At 40.1% G+C, this 21,947-nt stretch overlaps 1 long non-coding RNA gene across 1 annotated transcript; it reads left to right on the top strand.

The window, feature by feature from the left end:
* Positions 1 to 5,065: 5,065 nt before the first annotated feature.
* On the top strand, positions 5,066 to 5,988 carry LOC114101196 (uncharacterized). The gene is made up of 2 exons (XR_003584244.1): positions 5,066 to 5,379; positions 5,670 to 5,988. It is a non-coding gene; the product is annotated as an uncharacterized lncRNA (long non-coding RNA).
* Positions 5,989 to 21,947: the final 15,959 nt, after the last annotated feature.

The raw sequence follows: 21,947 nt of genomic DNA, 5'->3' as shown, positions 1-21,947 counted from the left end.
GTATTATGGCAATATTGAGAGGGGTTGAGGGGGACGGGTCCATTGTCAAAGGTACCCAGGAGGTCACCTTCCCCAAAGTCCCATAGAGCTCACACTAAAGGGGCATCAAGGTTTGAATGGAGCTATAGAGACAGAGAAAAAGCACCTAGAGGAAGCATAGGGATCCCATAGTGGGGGCTTCCAGAGCTAGTGGCAGCTGGGGTTGTGATAATCATAGTGAATAATGGGTAACATGTGCTGAGTACCCACTGAACACTGGGAAAGGTGCCACATACAGAATTTTCCTACATTATCTCATTTGTTTTTCTCAACAACTTTATAAGGCAGACCCAACAATTTCAGAACCAGTAAACTGAGGCACAGAGAGATAATCACTTGTACAAGGTCTCATAGCTAATAATTGTCTAAGTCAAAGTCTGAGCTACCTTTTTTTATTTTATACTGACTTTTTTTTTTTATTCCAGTTCAGGTCTTCTCAAATTTTAATGCATTTCAAAAGCATCCAGAAGCCTGATTGAGGAACATTTCCTAGGGCTATCTCCAAAGATTCTGATTCCATAGGACTGGAGTAGGACCCTTAAGATTTACATGTCTTTCCAGTTCTCAAGATGTTGCTACTGGTCTGGGGACCAGGATTTGAGGGACAAAGTTTAGGAAAACTTTACACCTGCCAGATCTTAATCCTAACAGATCAGGATATAGAAATTAAATCAAGGTTAAGAATTCTCAAGGAAACCAAAGGAGTTTGTATTGGTGTCAACCTTGAGCTCTGTGGAGCCCATCCAGTGTAACTCACAGAGGTCAGATGACTTGTAAAAGATTGCATGACTACAAATTTCTCTATCTATAATCTTCTCTGTGAATCTACTAGAATAATCATCATCCATTTTTTTCTCAAGGATTTCATCTCAAGTATCACCTAAAGTTCTTATTTGGCCAAATTTTAAAAAATAAGAAAAAGAGTTTAATATGGAGTTCAAATAACACTGGAATTCCATTTTAATTTCCTGTCTTCCCATTTCATTGCTCAGGGGTGATTTTTAGCATCCTTCTCACCCAAGGTCAGAATGGACCCAACATAATTGGTGGGCTAGAGGTTATAACCACAAAATCTTTCCTGGGCTTTACAGAACTGAATCTAATCCTAGATCTGCCAGCTATTGGTGATCACTGGCTAATCTCAGTGGCTGGATCTAAAGGGTAACAAGGTACCCAACAATGTACTCACTAAGCTAATGCCAGCATCTCCTGCCCAACTCTCAACTTGTGGTTCTGGGTCCTTACCTCCACTTTCTGACTATGGGACTTGAGCCCCTGCTTTTCCCTCTGACTTGGCTTAGCTTCCTCTCCAGGCCTCAGCACTCCAGGCAATCCTGCTACTAAGGGGTCCCAGCTCTCTAAGTGCCAGAATCTTTCCTAGAAGGCCTTCAGATGCTGGAGAGAATGGGAGAAGGATCCTTATCAATATTAAAACCTAAGCTAAAACCAGGCTGTCTCTGCTCTCCTACTCTTTCTGGTACTTCCCACTATGTCTGAGAAGGACCTTGAGGCCCAGGACATACTTTAGGGGAACCTGTAATCCTGCAACAGTGAGAGAAAGATCATCTGCGCTTTGCTGGCTTTCCTTCCTGGAGGAAGCACATCAGAGTAAGAAAGAGTGACATTTTAAACACCCTTCCTGTAATTAGGACCCCTGTTGGAATTCACTAGCCAACAGTCACAATGGCTTCATAAATGAACTGAAGCTTGTCCCCGAAATTTCAGAGTGATCCTGCCTCACAGAGCAATTTTGTGGGGAAAACTACTCACATATGAGGTTCTTCCAGTGATTATAGAGTGAGATATCTTTAGTTGGGGTCAAAATCCACACTTACCCAGTCTTCAACTCCATTCTCTAGAGGGCAGTGAGGTCCTCTCTGCTTTTACTAGAAAAGCCACCTCAACAAAGACTTAAACAGAATTTTATTTGAGGGAGATAATCAGAAGAGATTCCACATGCCATCTAAGAATAAAACAGGAAAGGGAGGAGGGTGACAGGGGAGTATGGAGAAGTAAAAAGGATCCTGAGTCCCAGGAAAAGTCATGGGGAGCACCCACTGTCCCTCCCGAGTCTCTCCCACATGTAGGAGCCCCAGCACCTACAGGGCTCACTCCTCTCTGGTTTACAGGCAGGTACACACCTGCCCCACGCCCAGCGGAATTCATAAAACAGGGCAGAGAGCGTGTCTGTGTCTGGGATTAGTGTTTACAAGACTCCCCTTGGGCCATGTGTGGTACCTCGTGTGCACTGCCCTCGGGCCCTTGAGTCTGGTGTGTGGCTTTGGAATGTTATTATTTCCTCTGCTCTTGCCGATTTCCTTTAATCTCAACCTGGAATCCTGCTGGCTGTTTGCTGTTTTGTGTCTGTGTTGATTCTCTAAATATGGACTTACTTCCCTGGAATTAGAGTACAGATTGAGTTGCCCTTACCCTTACCCAGAATGCATAAGACCAAAAGTGTTTTGGATTCGGGATTTTTCAGATTTTGGAATATTTCCATACATATAATGCGATATCTTGGTAATGGAACCCAAGTCTAAACACAAAATTAATTTATGTTTGATACATACCATATACATAGACTGAAGGTAATTTGATACAATGTTTTAAATATTTCTGTGCATGAAACATGGTGAGGAATTTTCTATTTATGGTACCATGTCTGTGCTCAAAAGTTGTGTATCTTGACCAGGCTTGGTGGTGCACACCTATAATCTCAGTGGCTTGGGAGGCTAAGACAGGAGAATCCTGAGTTCAAAGCCAGCCTCAACAAAAGCAAGGTGCTAAGCAACTCAGTGAGACCCTATCTCTAAATAAAATACAAAATAGGGCTGGGGATGTGGCTCAGTGGTTGAATGTCCCTGAGTTCAATCCCTGATATACCACCAACCCTACCCCGCCCGCCCCCCCCCCCCCCCCCCCGCAAAAAAAAAAAACAAAACGTTGTAGATCTTGGAGCATGTCAGGTTTGATGATCAGATAAAGGATGCTCAACCACTCATCACAGAGAACCTTGAGAGATAAAATTCTCCACACCTGGTAGGCATTGCCCCCCTGCCCTTGCATCATACCCACATCCTTTCCCATGTGCAAGGATTCTTACTGCAGGCCTCTCACACTCTATTGCCACTGAAGCCCCTTCATGCCAAAGGAGAGAGAGAGAGAAATACTAGTCAGAAATAAAGCCACCTCTGCTGGAAACACTCACCACCCCCCACTCCCACCATGATGGCTTTATCGAAAGGGGATTTAAATTTCAAATGGTAAAATCTGCATTTAAATTTCACCAGCCTTCTGCCAGTTCACCTCTGACCCTACCTTCTGCTGCAACTTGACTAAACTTGAACGAATAAATAGGAGTAATGCTATTTTTAACAATTTATTTATGAATAAAGTAATGTGCATTAATGGGGAGAGGAGAATCCACCGGTAGGAGTTCCCCACTCACTTAGCTTGAACAAGAGTGAAGACACAATTACAACTGCACATTGGAGCAACAGCGTAAACCAAAACAGGCAATAAGTGGGCAATTCCCTTCTGTTCCAATATGCCCCAATTAACACAACCCGAGGAAGGAATAAATTTAAGCAGGAACAGCTTATCAACATACAATTAGCACTCAATAATTTATCCCTGTAATGCCAGATCAAATAAAAACATTGTGTCATAAATCACTTACTCAAGTAAGCCACCAACCCCACGCTAAGATGATCTTTTGGTTGATTTGCTTTCTATTCACCAACCTTCTGCCACAACAGGTTTTGTGTTTTGTTTTTTTTTTTTCTTTTCTTTCTGAGATTCAAGACAGGCAGCTGCAGCAGCGTTTTCGACTCTCCAGAGTTCAAGGTGATATTAACCATAAACAGGATTACAGGGAGGGGCCAGCTCAGCCCCCATAGAGTATGCAACTCCCTCCTGATGGTCAAGTGGCCAATCTCTGCAGAGAAGTAGTGCTTTACTGTTTCTAAGAAAGGAAGGCCTTACTTGTCCTTTCTAGAGTATTTCAGATCTTTCAGTCCTTCCAGGTAGAAAAATTTTCACAAATCTTCCATCTATAGCTCCTATTTCATTTAAATCAATTGATACTGTCTGTATGGAATTTAAAAATAGCCTGTCATAACACCTATGAATTTAAAGCAATTCTTAATTTCCTCTAGTGCCCTCACCACCAAATCTTAGATCTTTAAACCTTTTTGTGCTGTGGATCATCATCAGCTAGATGTGTTTCCCACCCTTCTCCTTCCAATTGTTTCACTGACTCCCTTGCATATATGATTTAGCCAGAGAGAATCCTGGCAGAATACCAGAAAGTGGGAGAAGTTGAGACTCCAGGGCACCATTGCCTCTATGCTGGGAAGTACAGTCTACCTTTGTTATTTACAAATTCCATATTTACAAATTTGTCTCCTTGCTAAATGTATTTGCAACCTCAAAAAAAATCAATGTTTGTGGTTCTTTCATGGCCCTTCATGGACATGCACAGAGTGGTAAAAAATTTAAGTTGCCCAAGGTACACATTCCCAACAGGAAACACACTGATGCTCTGCCTTCTTGTTTCAGCTCTCATAGTGTCAGCAAATGTCCTTGTGTGTGTGTGTGTGTGTGTGTGTGTGTATTAAATGGTATATTTTTCTCATTTTTGTGTTTTTTGTTTTTGATGTCAATATTTAAAATGGTCCCCAAGCATAATGCTTAAGTGTTGACTCATGCTTCTAAATGCAAGTAGGCTGTGGTGAATCTTAGGGAGAAAATGTATGTGTAGGGTAAGCTTCATTCAGGCATGTATGATAGTATTGTAAGTTGTAAGGTCAATGATAATGAATCAACAATATCTGTTAAATAAGTTTTCTTTAGACAGAAACTGTAAGGAGCATCTGCCGTAAACAGGCTGGGACATGGTGGGACTCACTAAATTGCTGGCTATAAGGAACAGCAGCCATTGAACTGCTTAGTCATGTCTGCTTGCAACTGATAAAGAGTTGTAAGGGGCACTAGCCATAGACATGCTTAGCAATGACTGGTTACAATTGGTAGGGAGCACAGCTCCATGGACATGTGCAAAGAACAAACATGTCCAGTTGCAATTATATCACCTCACTGGACATAACCAATGGACATTGACTTTCACTAGGTGTAGCGAATCACCAATTTGGAACTGTATTTAAAATGCTTGTCCTGCCACATTGGAGAGTTTTGCTTCAAGGTTATCAGTGAGACTGGCCACCTTGCTGTCCATCCCTGGACTCCATCATTCCCTGATGTCCAGCTATCAGCTGGAGAGAACCACAAGACAAGGACAACATCTGCTCTTTGGCTAAGAGAAGTTGTGTGACATCTGAGGTATTTTGGAGCTTGTAGTTGTCCTAAGATTGTGTGATTTGCTTATAGTGTTTAATTCGTGTGCCTGGAATGCTAGTTGGGGTGTTCCAGCACACCCAACACTTTTGCATTAATTATTTCTATTTGATGATTGGTGTGATGGAATATACACTTGAACTTAAAGACAATCCGCCTCCGAGTAATTATTAATAGCGCTGCTTGCAACAGAAACACACATAAACAAGAAATATATTAATCGGTTAAGGACCAGAGACTTGAAGGAAACTAACCCTGTATTTTCTTTATTTCAGTGTTCAGAACAACTTTATAGAACACAACTGTAGAGAATGATGAGAATCTCCTGTCATTTCCAGAAATGCCCATGTCTTTTCTGGGATGCCATACCTCCTCTCTCCCGACTTCCACGCGGAGCCTCCAGTTCTTACACGTATCAGAGCTTCTGAGTTCTTGTAACATCACCTCTCCCTCTTGCCCCTCCAACCTTAAAGGTAACAGTAGCTCCCACTGCCCCAGGGTGATTCACCATCCTTTGGCTTTTCCCTCCTCCATCTCTTGTGTAATAAATTCTATGTGTTGAATTTCTTCCATTAAAACTAATAGAATAATTCATTTCCTGGTTGAATCCTGATGGATACACTTTCCCCTATTAATCCTATTTCCAATTTCTTCATGTTTTTATGTGCTAAGCAGAATAATGCCCCCACCCCCAGTTACACCCACATGCTAACTTTTAAATATGTTACCTTATGTGGCAAAAGAAGTTTTGCTGCTGTGATTAAGAATTTTTGAGATGAGGAAATTATCTTAGATTATCCTGGTAAGGTCAATGGGTCCTTATAAGTGAAAAAGATAAGGAGTAGAGTCAGAGAAAGACATATAAGGACAGAAACAGAGATCAGATTCATGTGGGCATGGGCCTAAGGGATGTACTTGACTTCTAGATGGAAAGACAAGGGACAGACTCCCCCCTAGAACTTCCAGTAGGAATGCAGTGCCCCCCTACCACCACACACATACCATAATTTTAGCTAAGTGAAGCCGATTTCTGATCTCTAGAACTTGTAAGACAATAAATTCAGGTTAAGTCACATAGTTTGTGGTAATTTGTTAGAGCAGTGATCAGAAGCACACTATCATTGAGACTTCCAGCTCTTTGTATCCTCAAAGCTGAGGGGCACAAAGTTGGTTCCAAAACTTAAATGCATTTTGATGTAGTCTCCATTCGTGGATCTATCTGAGGAACTCAGTAGGTAGCAATCACTGTGACTGAGAGCACTCAACTTCCTGAAACAGGGTGCTAAGACATTGTTGTTAGGCCTCCCAGCCTTCTCTAAAGGGGAGAGAGTAGTATCATGGCCCTCTGTGTACCCTACATCTAGCTTCAACAGTTACCAGCTCGTGGCCAGTTTTGACTCAGATGCAACCCTATCATTCCCCTGGCTTCCTTTGCAGCAAATTCCAGACATCATTTCACCAGAAATACTTCAATATGCACCTATAAAAAATAACGGCTCTTTTTAAAACATGACCATAAAACTGTTATTGAACCAAAAGAAAATTAATAATAATAGTATCTTATACAATCAATTATGCAGCCAGGGTTGAAATTTTCCCAGTTGTCTCGTGATTTTGTTTGCAACAGGATCCATATAAGGACCCAACATTGCAATTATGTGATGTTTTCTGTGTCTTTTAATCTTTGAGTTTCTCTCTACAACTTCTTTCTTCTCACAACTTATGGGTCAAAATTCACTGCCTGGGTTTTGTTGGCTTCATTCCTTGATGTTTAAATTTTCCTCTCTTTTTTTGTAAGTAGGTAAATGGTTCTAGTAGATTTATGAGACTCAGGTTCAATTTTTTGGCAATAGTATATTACAGATGGCATTTTGTATTTCACCACATTATCTAGTTGACTCTGTTTTTGTGATGTTGGCAACTATTAATGATCACTGCCTAGAATCATTAATTAATTAGTAACTACAAAATGGTATATTCAAATTCTAGCCTTCATTATTTAGTACCTGATATCCTTTAACAAAGAGAAATTTTCTGGGTACAATGGAGCATGAGTGTAATCCCAGGGACTCAAAAGGATGAGGCAGGAGCATCTTAAATTCAAAGCCAGCCTCAGCAACTTAGTAAGTCCTAAAGCAATTTAGCAAGACCCTGTCTCAAAATTAAAAAAAAAAAAGTAAAGGCTGGGGAAGTAGCTCAGTGGTTAGTTGTCCCTGGGTTCAATACTGTAAACGGGGGGAAAAGGGAAAGATTTTCCACTGATTATTTGGTTACTCTGAGTGGCAGTTCATGTAAGAAAGGCAGAAGAATAGAATGCTTCATCTACTGTTCTTAAGATTGGAAGACAATAAGTTGGCTCCTTGGCAACCTCCAAAGGTGACCTATGATGAGTTCTGTTTTTTAATTATTAATTTAATCTTGTGTATTTAAGCATATTTTATGTGCTTTAATCCAATATAATGATGACTCTTACTGGTGTTAAAAGTGACCCATACTTAGCTGGTGGTAACTCCGTCAAGTTGGCTCCTGAGTGTTTTAGACTCAATATCAGCAGTCTTTCTTGCTTTATGGCATGGTGCAATGATCCAGGATATCATATATTTCCTGCCTTAGGTCAAGAATTAGTCATTTCCTTAGAAAAAGTGGTCATGAAATTCATTTGGAAAAATAAGAGGCCCTGAATAACCAAAGCAATCCTTAGTGAGAAAAGTGAAGTAGGAGGCATCACAATACCAGAACTTAAATTATACTACATAGTTACAGTAACAAGAACAGTATGGTATTGGCACCAAAACAGGCATGAAGACCAATGGAATAGAAGATACAAAGACAACCCACATAAATACAGCTATCTCACTAGACAAAGGCACCAAAGTCATACATTGGAGAAAAGATAGCCTTTTCAACAAATGGAAAAACTGGAAATCCCTATGTAGCCAAATGAAATTTAATCTCTATTTTTTCACCTTGCACAAAACTCAAAGTGGATCAAATATCTACATATTATACTAGAGCCCCTAAACCTACTAGAAGAAAACATAAGCCCAACACTCCAACATGTTGCCAAACTCCTAAAGTGCAAGAAGTAAAATTTTAAAAAATTAATAATAATAATAATAATAATTGGATGGTATCAAACTAAAAAGATTCTTCACAGCAAAGGAAACAATCAAGAGCATAAAGAGAGTCTACAGAATGGGAGAAAATCTTTTCAACCTGCACCTCTGGTGAGTATTAATCTCTAGGACATATAAAGAACTCAAAAAACTTAACACCCAAAAAACTCTAATAACCCAATCAATAAATGGGCAAAAGCACTAAATAGACAGTTCTCAAAAGAAGAATATGAATGGTCAACAAATATATGAAAAAATGTTCAACATCTCTAGCAATTAGAGAAATGTAAATTAAAACTACACTGAGATTTTACTTCACTCCAGTCAAAATGGCAACTATCAAGAATATAAGTCATAGGGCTGGGGATGTGGCTGAAGCGGTAGTGCGCTCACCTGGCATGCGCGAGGTGCTGGGTTTGATCCTCAGCACCCCATACAAATAAAATAAAGATGTTGTGTCTACTGAAAACTAAAAAATATTTAAAAATTCTCTCTCTCTCTTAAAAAAATATAAGTCACAATAAATGTTGGCGAGAATGTGGAGAAAAGGTACATTCATTGCTGGTGGGACTGCAAATTGGTGCAACCACTCTGGAAAGCAGTATGGAGATTTCTCAAAAATCTAGGAATGGAACCACCATTTGACCCAGTTGTTCCACTTCTCAGTATGTATCCAAAGGACTTTTTTTTTTTCAGGGAGGGAGGAACTGGGGATTGAACTCAGAGGCACTCGACCACTGAGCCACATCCTCCACTCTATTTTGTATTTTATTTATAGATAGGGTCTCTCTGAGTTGCTTAGCACCTTGCTTTTGCTGAAGCTGGCTTTGAACTCCAGATCCTCCTGTCTCAGCCTCCTGAGCTGCTGGGATTACAGACATGCACCACTGCACTTGGCCTGTATCTAAAGGATTTACATCCAGCATACAAAAGTGACACAGCTACATCAATGTTTTTATCAGCTCAATTTACAATAGTTAAACCATGGAACCAACCTAGGTGCCCTTAAATAGATGAATGATCAATAAATGGATAAAGAAAATGTGGTATATATACACAGTGAACTATTTATTCAGCCATATAGAAGAATGACTTTATGAGATTTCCTGTAAGAGGATGATCTGGAGACTTATCATGCTAAGTGAAATAAGCTAATCCTAAAAAACAAAAGGTTGAATGTTCTCTTTGATATGTGGATGTTAACTCACAAGGGGGGCAGGGAGAAGTTCAGTGGATTAGACAAAGGGGAATGAAGAGAAGAGGGGGATAGGAATAGGAAAGAGTGGATGAATCTGACAGAAGTTTCCTATGTAAATAAATGAATACATCACAGTGAATCTCCACATCATGTACATCCATAAAACTTGGATTCTGATTAGAATAAGATATACTCCATGTTTGTATAAACATGTCAAAATAGACTCTACTGTCAAGTATAACTAAAAAGAACAAAGAAGAATTAGTCATTTCTTCAAGAAGCCCAAGTTATTCAAACCTGGGAATTACATATACAGATGACAATCTGTACACTAAGGATGCTTCTTGCCAAAGGATTATCATTGTTTCTGAGCCTTTTTGTGGTTAGAGCTAGAAAATACATTTTTAAATGTTAAAAGTACCTTTTAAGTGTAAATATTTCATTCCAATTCAGGGCTATGTAGTTTACAACTTAAGCTCATGGATCTGACATCTGTATCTGATTTTTTTCCCCCTCTGAAAAAAAATCCATACACAGTGATGCCAACATAATTATTCATATGCTTTATCATGTAACACTCTAGAAGAGTCTCAGAAAGCAATACTAACACTTCTACCTAAGGACAATATTATTACTAAAAAGTTTGAGATGCTTCATTCCTTGTTTCTGTTTTATTTTGTTGTAGTCTTTTCTGTTCTGAGGTTTTAACCTACTAGGGATAAATGGATGCCTTATGTATGCCTAGTTATCATTGACTCTACCTCTTATAAGCACTCTTTAAAGCTATAATGTCTTTTTATTTTACAATAGTTAAAGTCATTCAGCAGTTCCAATCTGTCTTTTAATCTGTGAAGATGATGTGATTGACTATTATAAATTTCACCCTAGCAGTAATTTGGTGTCCACATCAGGAAACAGAAATTACTTGGTCAAATGGGATGGGAGGTGTGGATTTAATACAGAGAATTGATTGTAAAATATCAGAGGGCCTGCGAGTGAAAGTAAAGTAGTAGAAAGTAAAGGATTAACCAACCTAGAGATTTCTAACCATGCAGATGATGCTAGGACAGGAGAAGAGGAAGGGAAAGTCATGCCACTCAGTCTATCAGCTCCCTGGTGTCATTTAGTCCTCATAAGTAACCACATAAGGCTGTCACTGAAGGCTGCTGCTGGGAAGCAGAAAAACCACAAACCCACATGCCCACCGATGTTGCTGCCTAAAGCAAAACTATGGCTGCTTTTTTCCCATCTTCTAACCTCATCTGAGTGCCTCTCACTGGGAGAACCAACAGCACCTACCTGGCAACAGGACCCGAGACATGGAGTAGGCAGGTTTCCAGGCCCTGTAATGCGAGAGAATAGAAAGGCAGCAAGGGGCTATCTACCATGCATGTGTGGCTTACCTGTTGCCTGTCCAACTTTTAGGTATGCTTTCCATGGAGGCAGAGAACTCACCTCCTTCCCTTAAAATAAATAGCTCAGAAATAAGATTACAGGCATGATCTGTGGTAAACACACAGAGAAAAATAATTTATGTGAACAAATTTAAAACCATGGCCTTGGCCTTATTGGCATCAAAATACAATCATCCCCTCTTCCATTCTCCATCCTCTAACCCCGAAATGTAAGGAAAGCAAGGATCACATGTTTATGAACAGATATCTAAATAACTTGCTTTGAAAAGTTATTTAAGGAGCTAAATAACTTGCTTTTAAAATTTATTCTTCAGTTCTCTGATTAGGAATAATTTACCAATTAAAAAGGACAGTAGCCAAAGTAGAAATAGTCACACACTGAAATTTGTTAGCATCAACTGTTAGTCATTCTTCTCTAGATGACATATTGTTGCTATATATAGCTTACATATGAGTAATGAGAATGTGATTGCAAGCCAATATTTAGGGAAAAGCTGTGCTTATCACAACCACAACTCTGATAGAACGTCCTGATGATGGATTTAGTCTTATACTTCTTCAATTTATTTTTCTCTGGGATGCTTTTCTATTTAGGGTATTAGATGACATGTTTGATAGACAGAGAAGGACACATATTAATTGTTAAATCGTAGGCATGTTATTTAACCTTTTTAAGCTTCCTCATCTATGAAATGGGGATAATAGTATCTACCTTATGTAGTTATTTATGAGGACTAAATGAAACAATGTACATAAAGAACTTGGAAGAGTGCCTGACATTTGGGAAGCATTCAATGAAGTGAGCTGTTCTTATTCTTGCAAGAGAAGTAGCTAAGAAATGAAAGGTCATTTCAGTCATCAGCTAAAAGTAATTTTACATGGACATTTCTTCTTATAAATCATAAATGATATTAGATTCAGGAGAAGTTGATGATGCCAGTAAAAGTTACTAAAAGTAGAAAGAGAATTTGACATAAAGAAAGGGTTAATGGCATCTTTGGCAAATCTAGAGGCTCTCCGTGCTCTTGGAGGCAAAGAACTGCTGCTCCTCTCAGACCAATAGGGAGGGTAATTGTGAATTTGAAGAAACTTTAAAAAACAAATTTTAAATCTTTAAACTTTAAAAAACAAATGAAGGAACATTTAATGGGAAGATCATTCTGAGTAAAATAAGAATTATGGGAACCTGGTTCTCATAATCCTGAAACTTCATGTAAACAGGTCATGTTCTTTATGATGGAAAATAGGAGAGGTGTTGGGAGAGAGGGACAAATGTGATCTTTCCCAGCTATTAGGAAAGACACAGAGCAGCTTGCTAGAGAAACCCTTGTTCTCCTTTGTTAACATCAGAATGTCCTGTTTTGCTATTTGATTTGGTCCAAGATCAAGGTCTGGCTCCATATAAAGAACTATGCAAATTTTCACATCCCCTAGGAAGAAATGTAGATTAACAGTGGAACACATAGCTAAAGGTAGCAACATCTCACTAGAAAATATTACCCTGTGTTGAGAACCTCAGTGTTTCTTTATAAGTCATGGTAGTTATGAGTGTCAAGGCATACATGGAAAAAAGATGGTCCTTCTGCCACATCATAAAGGATCAATCTATCTATATCTATCTATCTACATATAAATACATGCATGCATATGTGTGCGCACATGCATACAAATACTTTTATCAGGAATCATCATGAATGTGAACACTCCAAAAGCACACTAATACAGATATATTGCATCTTGACAACATGAATCAGCAATTGTCAACAGTAACATGATTTTCTGAAATGAAGAATTCTTGGTAAATTTCCAGACAGAAAAGGCATTCTCCCCTTAGTTAAATGGTAGCTGCATTCCTGAACATTTTAGAGACTATTAAAACCAAGCAAAACTACTTTGTACCTACATGTTAAAGAGAATTAGTTCAGGCGATTACAGATAGAACTTGCGAGACATTCAAAATTCATGTGGGTCATAGCACAAATCTTTAATGTCTAGCAACCTTGGCTGCTGCTCGGGAATACCAGGAGTGTCCCCAAACCATTGTGTCAACCAAAATTATTTCCTCATTTCCAAAATGTTAACACCCCTTGGCCAAGGAAGCAGTCCAACTGTGAAGAAGTACTGCTGTTTAATTCCTGTTCTTAAAGGAGAGCCACCAAAACCCAGAGTGAACGTGAACCCTATTTGGAGGAAATATCTCAAAGCATAAGACAAAAGCATGGACATTTACCATGGTGGCCGATTTAGTTCCTGACAGTGAAATAGGTATCACAGACTCAATTGAAGAGACAATAAATGACCTCAAAACATCTATACCTAGAAAGCCATATGCAAACCTGCCCTTGACCACCTCTGATTCCCATGACAGGGCTACCTGGGAAGCATGCTGCAATCCCATGGTGATCCCCCATTCTACTCATTAACAGGCCTGGACATCCCTGCTCATCTACATGAACAACACAGTGGACTGGAAATAATGTCTGCTTTAATGTTAGAGTCTGTAAACAAGTCAAAATAACACCTGGCATTTTGCCAGGGGAATGTTAGAGTTCGTAAACAAGTCTGGATGGTGCCTGGCAAAATGCCAGAGGGAGTGGTTTGAGAAGTAACAAAAGCAAGCCATTAAGTGTGGAGATTCCTGATTGGTTGACTGATGTATCTAGTTTATGTTAATTAGATAAGCTGTGTGGAATGTATAAATACTGCTCCTGTCCTGCAATAAATGGCTCCCACTCCTGCTGTATCAATGTACGCAAGTTGTTCGTCACCCCCCCCCCCCCCGCGTTTTTTTGCTGCAGCCAGCCGGACTGCGGCAGATGGTGGCCCGTTACGGGGAGCCCCGGGACACTCGGGGGTAAGTGACGGAAAAAAAAGCTGCCCGTCCATAGATAGGACGGGAGCAAATCTGCTCCTCCCTAGGCAGATAGGAGAGAGGAAAAATGGCCATTTCGAGAAAATGGAGAAGATTGATACAGTATGTTTGTGTCTTGTTTTGTCTCAGTGTATTTTATTGTCTTTGTGATGAAAACATGGGAGGGGTGAGAAGTAAATTGATAAGGGAAAGAGGCACCCCAGTGGAACCAAGAATAGTTAGGGCATGTGTTGATAAGAGCCCAGGAACTCTAGTCAGAAAGAAAAAGAAAGTTCAGAAGAAGAAGGATTATCAGAAAAAAAGTTGCAGCAAAAGATTATTACTAAATACTTTTCGTTACCGGAGGGTGCGTGAAGCGGAGAGGCGGCTGCCGAGTGTGCAAGCCGGTCACAGCGCAGCAAGGATTTTCCAAGAGGCGGCGGCGACTGGCCCTTCCCCGCCTCCTGGCCAGGGAGCTGGCTCTTCCACTGCCAGGAGCCCAAATCTAGACCTGACCTGGAGGCACAGTCTCGCAGGCTCTTGCTCCCTGTGCCCAGTAGCAGTTTGAGTCCGGGACACTCCCCAGGGCCATCTGGAGCTGCCCAGGCACTACAGCCAGCAGAAGACACTACTGGTGTCCCTGATGTTTGGTCATTTTCAATGCCAATTAACTACAATGGTTCTCCCACACCTGGAAGCTGATGAGTAATGAGCACTATTAATGCTTATTTCAAATGCAAAAAAACCTTGAGGTAATGTACTAAATTGTTCAGAAGGTTGTTTTCTTAGTGGAGCTACAGGATTTTCTTTAGCATCATTGCTGGAGTTCCTGCCTTCACCCCAGTGCCGGTGAGGAAGAGGGTGGAAGAATTTCCAGTGTTGCTGAGAACCCGATGAGACTTCGGATCAAGGTAGCTGCCTGCAGAACTTACCTGGACTGTGATTTAAGCTAGCTGCCTGCAGAACTTACCTGGACTGTGAGTTAATCTATTGAGACACTACTTTACCTGGACTGAGACAACAAACTGTAATGTACAACAAATTGTAACTCGGTATCTTTGCTAACGGTGTCATATAATTTTTCCAAGGGCTTCTTGCATGGAGCCATCAAGTGGCTTGGTATTGTGGCATTTTGTATCCTCCCTTTCTGTGTGTAGCAGGTTATTTGTGGTGTTTGTGTAAAAACCACTATGGTCATTATTTAAATTAAACAAAAGGGGGAAATGTTAGAGTCTGTAAACAAGTCAAAATAACACCTGGCATTTTGCCAGGGGAATGTTAGAGTTCGTAAACAAGTCTGGATGGTGCCTGGCAAAATGCCAGAGGGAGTGGTTTGAGAAGTAACAAAAGCAAGCCATTAAGTGTGGAGATTCCTGATTGGTTGACTGATGTATCTAGTTTATGTTAATTAGATAAGCTGTGTATAAATACTGCTCCTGTCCTGCAATAAACGGCTCCTACTCCTGCTGTATCAATCTACACAAGTTGTTCGTCACCCCCCGGTTATTTTGCTGCAGCCGGACTGCTTTCCTGTGGGAAATGCTTCCATCGTTGGCCTTCAAAATTCCCACCTCCATGTGTGGAGCACCTGATAGAAAGGTGGCCCCATATGAGGGCCTACTGGACCTCTCTCTACTCAAGTTAGGATGACAATGGTGGGTGCTTGTTACAGGATTGAGAGTGGAGGGAGTGGTTCTAGTTACCTGAGTGCAGAGGCCCTAATGATACCCGTCCTTCCATGAGTCTGGAGACTTAGCCTGGATTCTAGGAAGTGCTGGAAGCCACAGTAGCGGAAGTTTCTCTGTCATTATCATGACTCAACTGCAAAGGTCCTTTCTTTATTGTTACCAACAGGCCAATTCCCTCTCTAGAAAGTTCAAATTCCAAGGGAGAAATGTTATTGGTCTGTCTTATCCCTTTGATTCTGGTAGCAAGTTACGGGTCATCGATTAACTTGAAGATAAGCCCTTTCTCTTGGGTCAGTGTCCATCATTGTGCACAGAGTGAGGACACCTGTTCTCTGTCTACTCAGAAGAGCCACAAGGCAGAAGTAAAATGACACAAAGCAGCTGTAATATCTAAAATATCTGCTTTCTAGAAGACTAAAGAAGTTTTCCAACAGTGACAAGACAAACGCTTCTGGGAAGATGAAAAGAGAAGCAGTACCAGAAAATGATGTGTTTATTAGCCATAGTGACTTCATCCAAGTTTCATGGCCTAGTAGCCTAGAACCACTGGACAAAGATGTAACTGTCCCAAGACACAGGGTATCTAGGTTCTTGTACCCCCGGACATCACAGGTAGGCAGTTTGAGTGAGACCAGAAATAATTTAAATTTCATGAACCTTTGTTACCTTTTACTTATTTATTTTTAATGGAGAAGAATTCTCCATACCTTTCAGAAAATTGGTGGAATATGTGGCCCCAGCTTCTCTGAGAAGTCAGAATTGGACGTACTATGCATATTTCAATATTTCTAACCTTGGAGAGAATCATAAGTTCCAAAAGCCAGCACATTCCCATCCTTGGGAATTTTGGATGTATTTGTATATTTCTATATCACTACTTTTCAAACCAGGATCCATTGGATCCCAGGGACATTTGGCAATATCCAAAGACATTTTTGGTTATCACAATTAGTGGGCATCTAGTGGGCAGAGGCCAGCAATGCTGCTGGACATTCTATAAGGCACCAGACAGCTTCCATAACAAAGAATAATCTAGCCTCAAAATGTCAATAGTCTGGGGTTGAGAAACTTCATTCCTGAGTAAGGGTCCATTGCAAGCATTCCTTACATTCTGAAAGGGTCCCTGACCTAAATAGGTTTAGGAGCTCAGGCTCTAGATTTTGGTTAAAGGTTATAGAGTATTCTGGCTGGCACCCTCACTTAATGCCTCTCCCCCCACCTGCATCCAGGGAAGTCCCCCTGGGCTTCTGCCCTCACAGACCTCCAGTTTCACCACTGCAGCCACTCGCCTTTCAGAAAGGAGAATCCTGCCCAAACTCTAACTCACCTCAGCGAAAACCAGCTCTCCCATAACCTGCTTTTCAGTTTCCTGGGCCAATTAAAGGCTGTTGACCTTTCACCCTTCGATACACTCACAACCTCCTCCTATCCTTATCAACCACACTCCATCAAGCAGCAAATCCCTCCAAAACCCAGATGGCTACTCTGACTCATGCCTGGTCAATGATTGCCTTTGCCAGTGATCAACTCTTTGCTTGGCCTTCTGCTACACTGCTCCTCTATTTCCACTCCCTGTACACAGCTCCTAAAAGGACATTTTCAAAGCCTCATTTTCCCCACTAAGCAAAAGGGAGCTGTACCCTGAGGGAAGCAATTGAATCTGGTACAGTGGGAACTGCCCTGTTAGCCTTGCCAGAGTTGGTTCTCTGCAGTAACTGAGCACAAAGTGTTCTCTGAGATGCCCTTCAGGTCTCTGCCTGGAAGGAGCTGTGGTTTAAAATACTCCACCAGGTATAAATACGCACACTAAGCTACTGCAATAAAACACAGCCTAATATCACCCAACCTCCACCATTATATGCTGTTAAATATTTAATTAAGAAATCATATGAAGCAAACTGTTATATACACAATAAAGAGGGGGAAAAAAGAAAAACAAAATGCAGGTGTAGAACAGAGCCCAGCTTGGTAGTAAGTACAATTTTCATTTGCTTTTACCCAAGGGCATTTGTAGAAGAGATTGCTTTGCCAAGTATTTATCTTTTTCTTCATTTTCTTGAAGCATGTCTTTTCCAGAAAGAAAAGACATTTAACAAGTATTAAAAACATGTGTTTAAACCATTTAGAAAGTTTAATTTTCTTTAAAAATGGTTTCCGGAGCTGGGGTCTTCTCCAAGTTTCTGGAGCTAAATTTTCACCTGATCATATGTCAAGTCTGACCTGAGTGACCTTATATGGGCCTCTGTCAATCATGTGGGACCTCCCACCTGAGAAGATCCTCCATCTACACATATCTGCTATAACAGAAAAGCAAATACAAAGATTTGACACAGTTGTTGGATATGAAGGATTTGGTTTTCTGGAAGTTTGTTTTATATTATTGTGAGGGCAATAAAGCAAATTTCTGAAAGAAGGCCAGGGAGTTTTGAACAGTATAGTCCTGAGCAGCTCAGGCCCATAAACATAATCAAAGTCTGTATCAAGTTTATACCCCAGGCGGTCGTAACAAATGACACAAAGCATAGTAAAAGATGCTGAACATGGCTGAGAGAAGGTAATGAAACATGAATGAAAGTAAACAACCGCCTCGCTTACTGTAAACCAGTTCCATGCTGGGCCTGCACTCCTGATGGGAAATCAGCTGAATGAAAGGAAGTGCCAAGCTCTGAGAGACCTCTTTCCTGCATTGATATTATAGGGTCTACCTCATTCACACAGGCAGAACTTGGGCACAATGGCTGGTGGCTGGAAGTGCTTCTGTGGCTTTGACACGCCTGAACTGCATTTCTGGAGCTTATAAACACAGCTAAACCTGACCTTGAAGTTGGCAGCATCTGAGGGCAAAGGGTTATGGATAAATTGTTCTTGAACAATTTCTCCAGGGTATAATATTTAAAGAAAAAGAAAAATAGAATAGCACTCTTTCCGCAGTGTCTTCCAGTTTCTTTATTCAAAGAAAAAAAAATTGTGCAGTCGGTGTTAACTAAAGCACATCTTGTTTCCTTTAAAGGAATGGATTTTTGAACACAGTATTTCTTTTCTCCAAGATTTGGCAAAAGTCAAGGCTTCTGTAATGGCAAGTCTCTACGGAAGAGTTTCCTTCATGATCCAGGACAAGAGGGGTGACAGTGTAGCCCTTCCTGCCTTGATGGGAACCCTGAACCGCTTCTTCTTCTTCTTCTGAGGAATCAAGATCCTTCCAATTTCCTCCTAACAATTGTCTCCCAGGGGCAGCAAGGAACCTTTCTCTGGAGGGAAGTAACTTTGTCTGAATCTCATATGGCCAGGTTTAGAGATTCTTCTTGCTAACAATTCTATAGTATGTATTTCAAAGAAATTCCTCTAAAGATAAATTGAAGATTTTAATCACAACTTTGCATGCACTCTTACAGACATTGCTAAGCTAGAAATCCAGCAATGACGTTTTTGCTATTATTTAAGTTGGGCAATGGTTTGACTTCCTGAAACTTATTTAACAGCACCAGTCTATGTTTACCTTACTCTACAGTTACCAATGACCTGGACAGACTCTGATTTAATATATGTTATGAGGGTGACCAGTGTCATCACACATTATGAAAATAGCTTTAGTAATCAGGAGGAACGAAGAACTCCAGAATAGAAATCAATGAGGGAATTAGTCATGGACTGTTTGGAGCCCCAGCCTTGAGTTGGCTGAGCGACCCTCTGGTAATTACGTCAATACTACATGTTCATCATTTTGTATTTTTGTACCTGAAGTGTGCAAAAGCATCTTGTTGCCAAATAACATAGTTTTACACTCAAAGACTCACTTGCTTCCGTGGATCCAAACCAAACCAACAATGGCCCTCAGCTGCAGGAGGGAAGAAACAAAGCAGATCCTTAAAGGTACTGGCTGGCAAATTTACTATTTTTTTTTAATCTGGACATAGATTTCCTACACAATTCAAAAGTGCTTCAGTTCTGTATATTTCCATCAAGTAAAACCATCAGAAACCCTGCCTCTGGCAGTCAGAGGGAGAGGTTGGTAAGTTTGTCTTTAAAGGGGGAAACAAAGTGATAGCATGAAAACTAAAGAAATTTGAGAACCATGAAAGTCTACTCTTGGGAAGGAAAAAGAGAAACATGTAAGTGGTATAAAAATATAAAATAATAAGTATCACTTGGGTAGTGAAAAAAAGGGATATTTTTAAGTTCAGCAAAGATTTGATTGTATTTTTGAAGTATTAGAAGCAGGAAAGGAGAAAAAAGAATCTCAGGGTTGCTCAGTGAGAGTAACAAAGAATAATGGAACAAAGAAAGATGCAAAGGACATTTATATTTTTCTTTAAAATGGCCAAGGGACTATAGGAGTTTCCATGGGGTCATAGACCAAAACATGTACGGCTTTTTTTTTTTAATCATCTAGAAAGTAAAAAATGAGAATAGGAGTAAAGAGAAGAAACAAAGCCAAGACCAAAAGACCATAATACCTGAATAGTGTGAAGATTGGTTTACCAAATCATAGGAAATCTTGGTACTCAGTAGAAAAATGCAAAGAAAATAAAGAAACTCACTTTTTTCTAAGAAAAAAATTATTTGTATGTTACATAATAATACCTGGATACATATCTTCTATAAGTAAATTTTTTAAATTAAAGTGACTAAGTCAGAGTTCATTGAAGAAAACCAATGGGTTGTGGTTAACCTCTAAAATGCTGCTTAAGTACTATGATTAGATCTAATGGGACAAATCTAAAATTCTTAATCAAATGTGTGGCCTTATAAAAAAAGAATGAATGAATAACACTGTATTAATCAATATTGATCCTTCACCCCTAAAAATATATATTAAAGCTTACTTTCCCTCAAGCTACAAAGCAAGGTACCACCTTGAGGAAACCTGCTGTATCAATTCATGGTCATTTTATCACATGTTCTTGCCTTTGCCCACCAGCAAAATGCTGCCACTTCATCTGGTTTTTGGTCCATGCTGCCAATATGGAGCCACTTGGGAGCAGAGAAATGCTAGAGATGAGCAGTTAAGATGCCATTTGGAATACAGTTCTAGTACAGTTTTGAGCCACACCACCAAAGTCCAGTCCTCAGAACATCAACTTAAAGCTTAGATGAAGAAACCACCTGGTAAATGTAGGTGGGATCCAGAGAAAAAAACTGAGTGTGGTAGAATTTACCAGGAAATGATTCAGCACACTGATGCGTTCCCTCTGCAAGTCTGTTTTGGCTAAACTGTGCAGAAAATAAAAGTGAGCCTTGTGGATTGGAGAACTGCCCTAAAAATGGAATTGGTAAAGGAGAAAACTTTGAGAAGGCACATAGGGAAAAGATAACTTAAGAATAGCCCTTCTGGGTCATTATTTTGTTAGTGCCTTATTTTCCTAAGATGTTGTGATATTGAAGAGGCAACAAGAATGTTAAAAATGATAAACAACATGATCAGGCAGGAAGCCACCTTGAGAATAGGTAGGGTTTGCCTATGACAGGAGCTGGGGATGCAAAATGGAGTGGAGATATGGACAGAAAGCCCTGTGTAAAGCATGAACAGAGATTTATTCTAGGCTACTTCAATAGGCTAGGGAGAAGCTTTAAAACACTGATGGTCAATATAATCTCTTAGGCACTATTTTGAAATTCCTATAATTTTCATCCAAAAGCTAGAAAACATGAAGTCTCTTGTTTTTCATGGAGTTCATTAAGTTTTGAAGTCTCTCTCTTATGGCTTGTCCATCTTCTTTTATAAGCCATTTCAAGTCGAAATGCTTTGTTTGGGGTGTACATTTCATTTTCTGTCCCTCAGATCTTGTATTAGTCAGCTATCACTACAATGAAATAGTTGAGATTAGTAACTTATAAAGAAAAAAAGGTTATTTTGGCTCATAGTTTTGGAGATTCCAGTTCACCAATGAGTGAACTCATCAATTTGGGTCTTGGATGGGTATGTAGGATGGCAATAGCAGAGAGCACAGGGCAAAGTAAAGCAAAGTAAACCTCCAGGAAAGAAAAAAAAAGGAAGAAACCATGATCCCACAATCCTCCTCATGGGCATGCCCTCAGGGACCAAAGAACCTCCCATAGGCTTCACTTCTTAAAGGTGTCATCACCTCCCAACAGGATCGTGAACTGGGCTGGGGACCAAGCCTTTAATACACAGACCACTGGGTGAAACTTCTCAGAGCATCATAGGTTGTTTTATGATATATATTTTTTATGCCTTCTCTACTCTCTCCCCATTATCTTTCAACAGAGCCCCTACTAAAAGATGATGCAATCTAAGCCTTTGGTACTAAGTTGGCCACTCTGACA

Source organism: Marmota flaviventris, chromosome 11, assembly GCF_047511675.1.
Source record: "Marmota flaviventris isolate mMarFla1 chromosome 11, mMarFla1.hap1, whole genome shotgun sequence".
Classification (NCBI taxonomy): Eukaryota; Metazoa; Chordata; class Mammalia; order Rodentia; family Sciuridae; genus Marmota; species Marmota flaviventris.
This window is presented reverse-complemented; position numbering and strand designations above follow the sequence as displayed.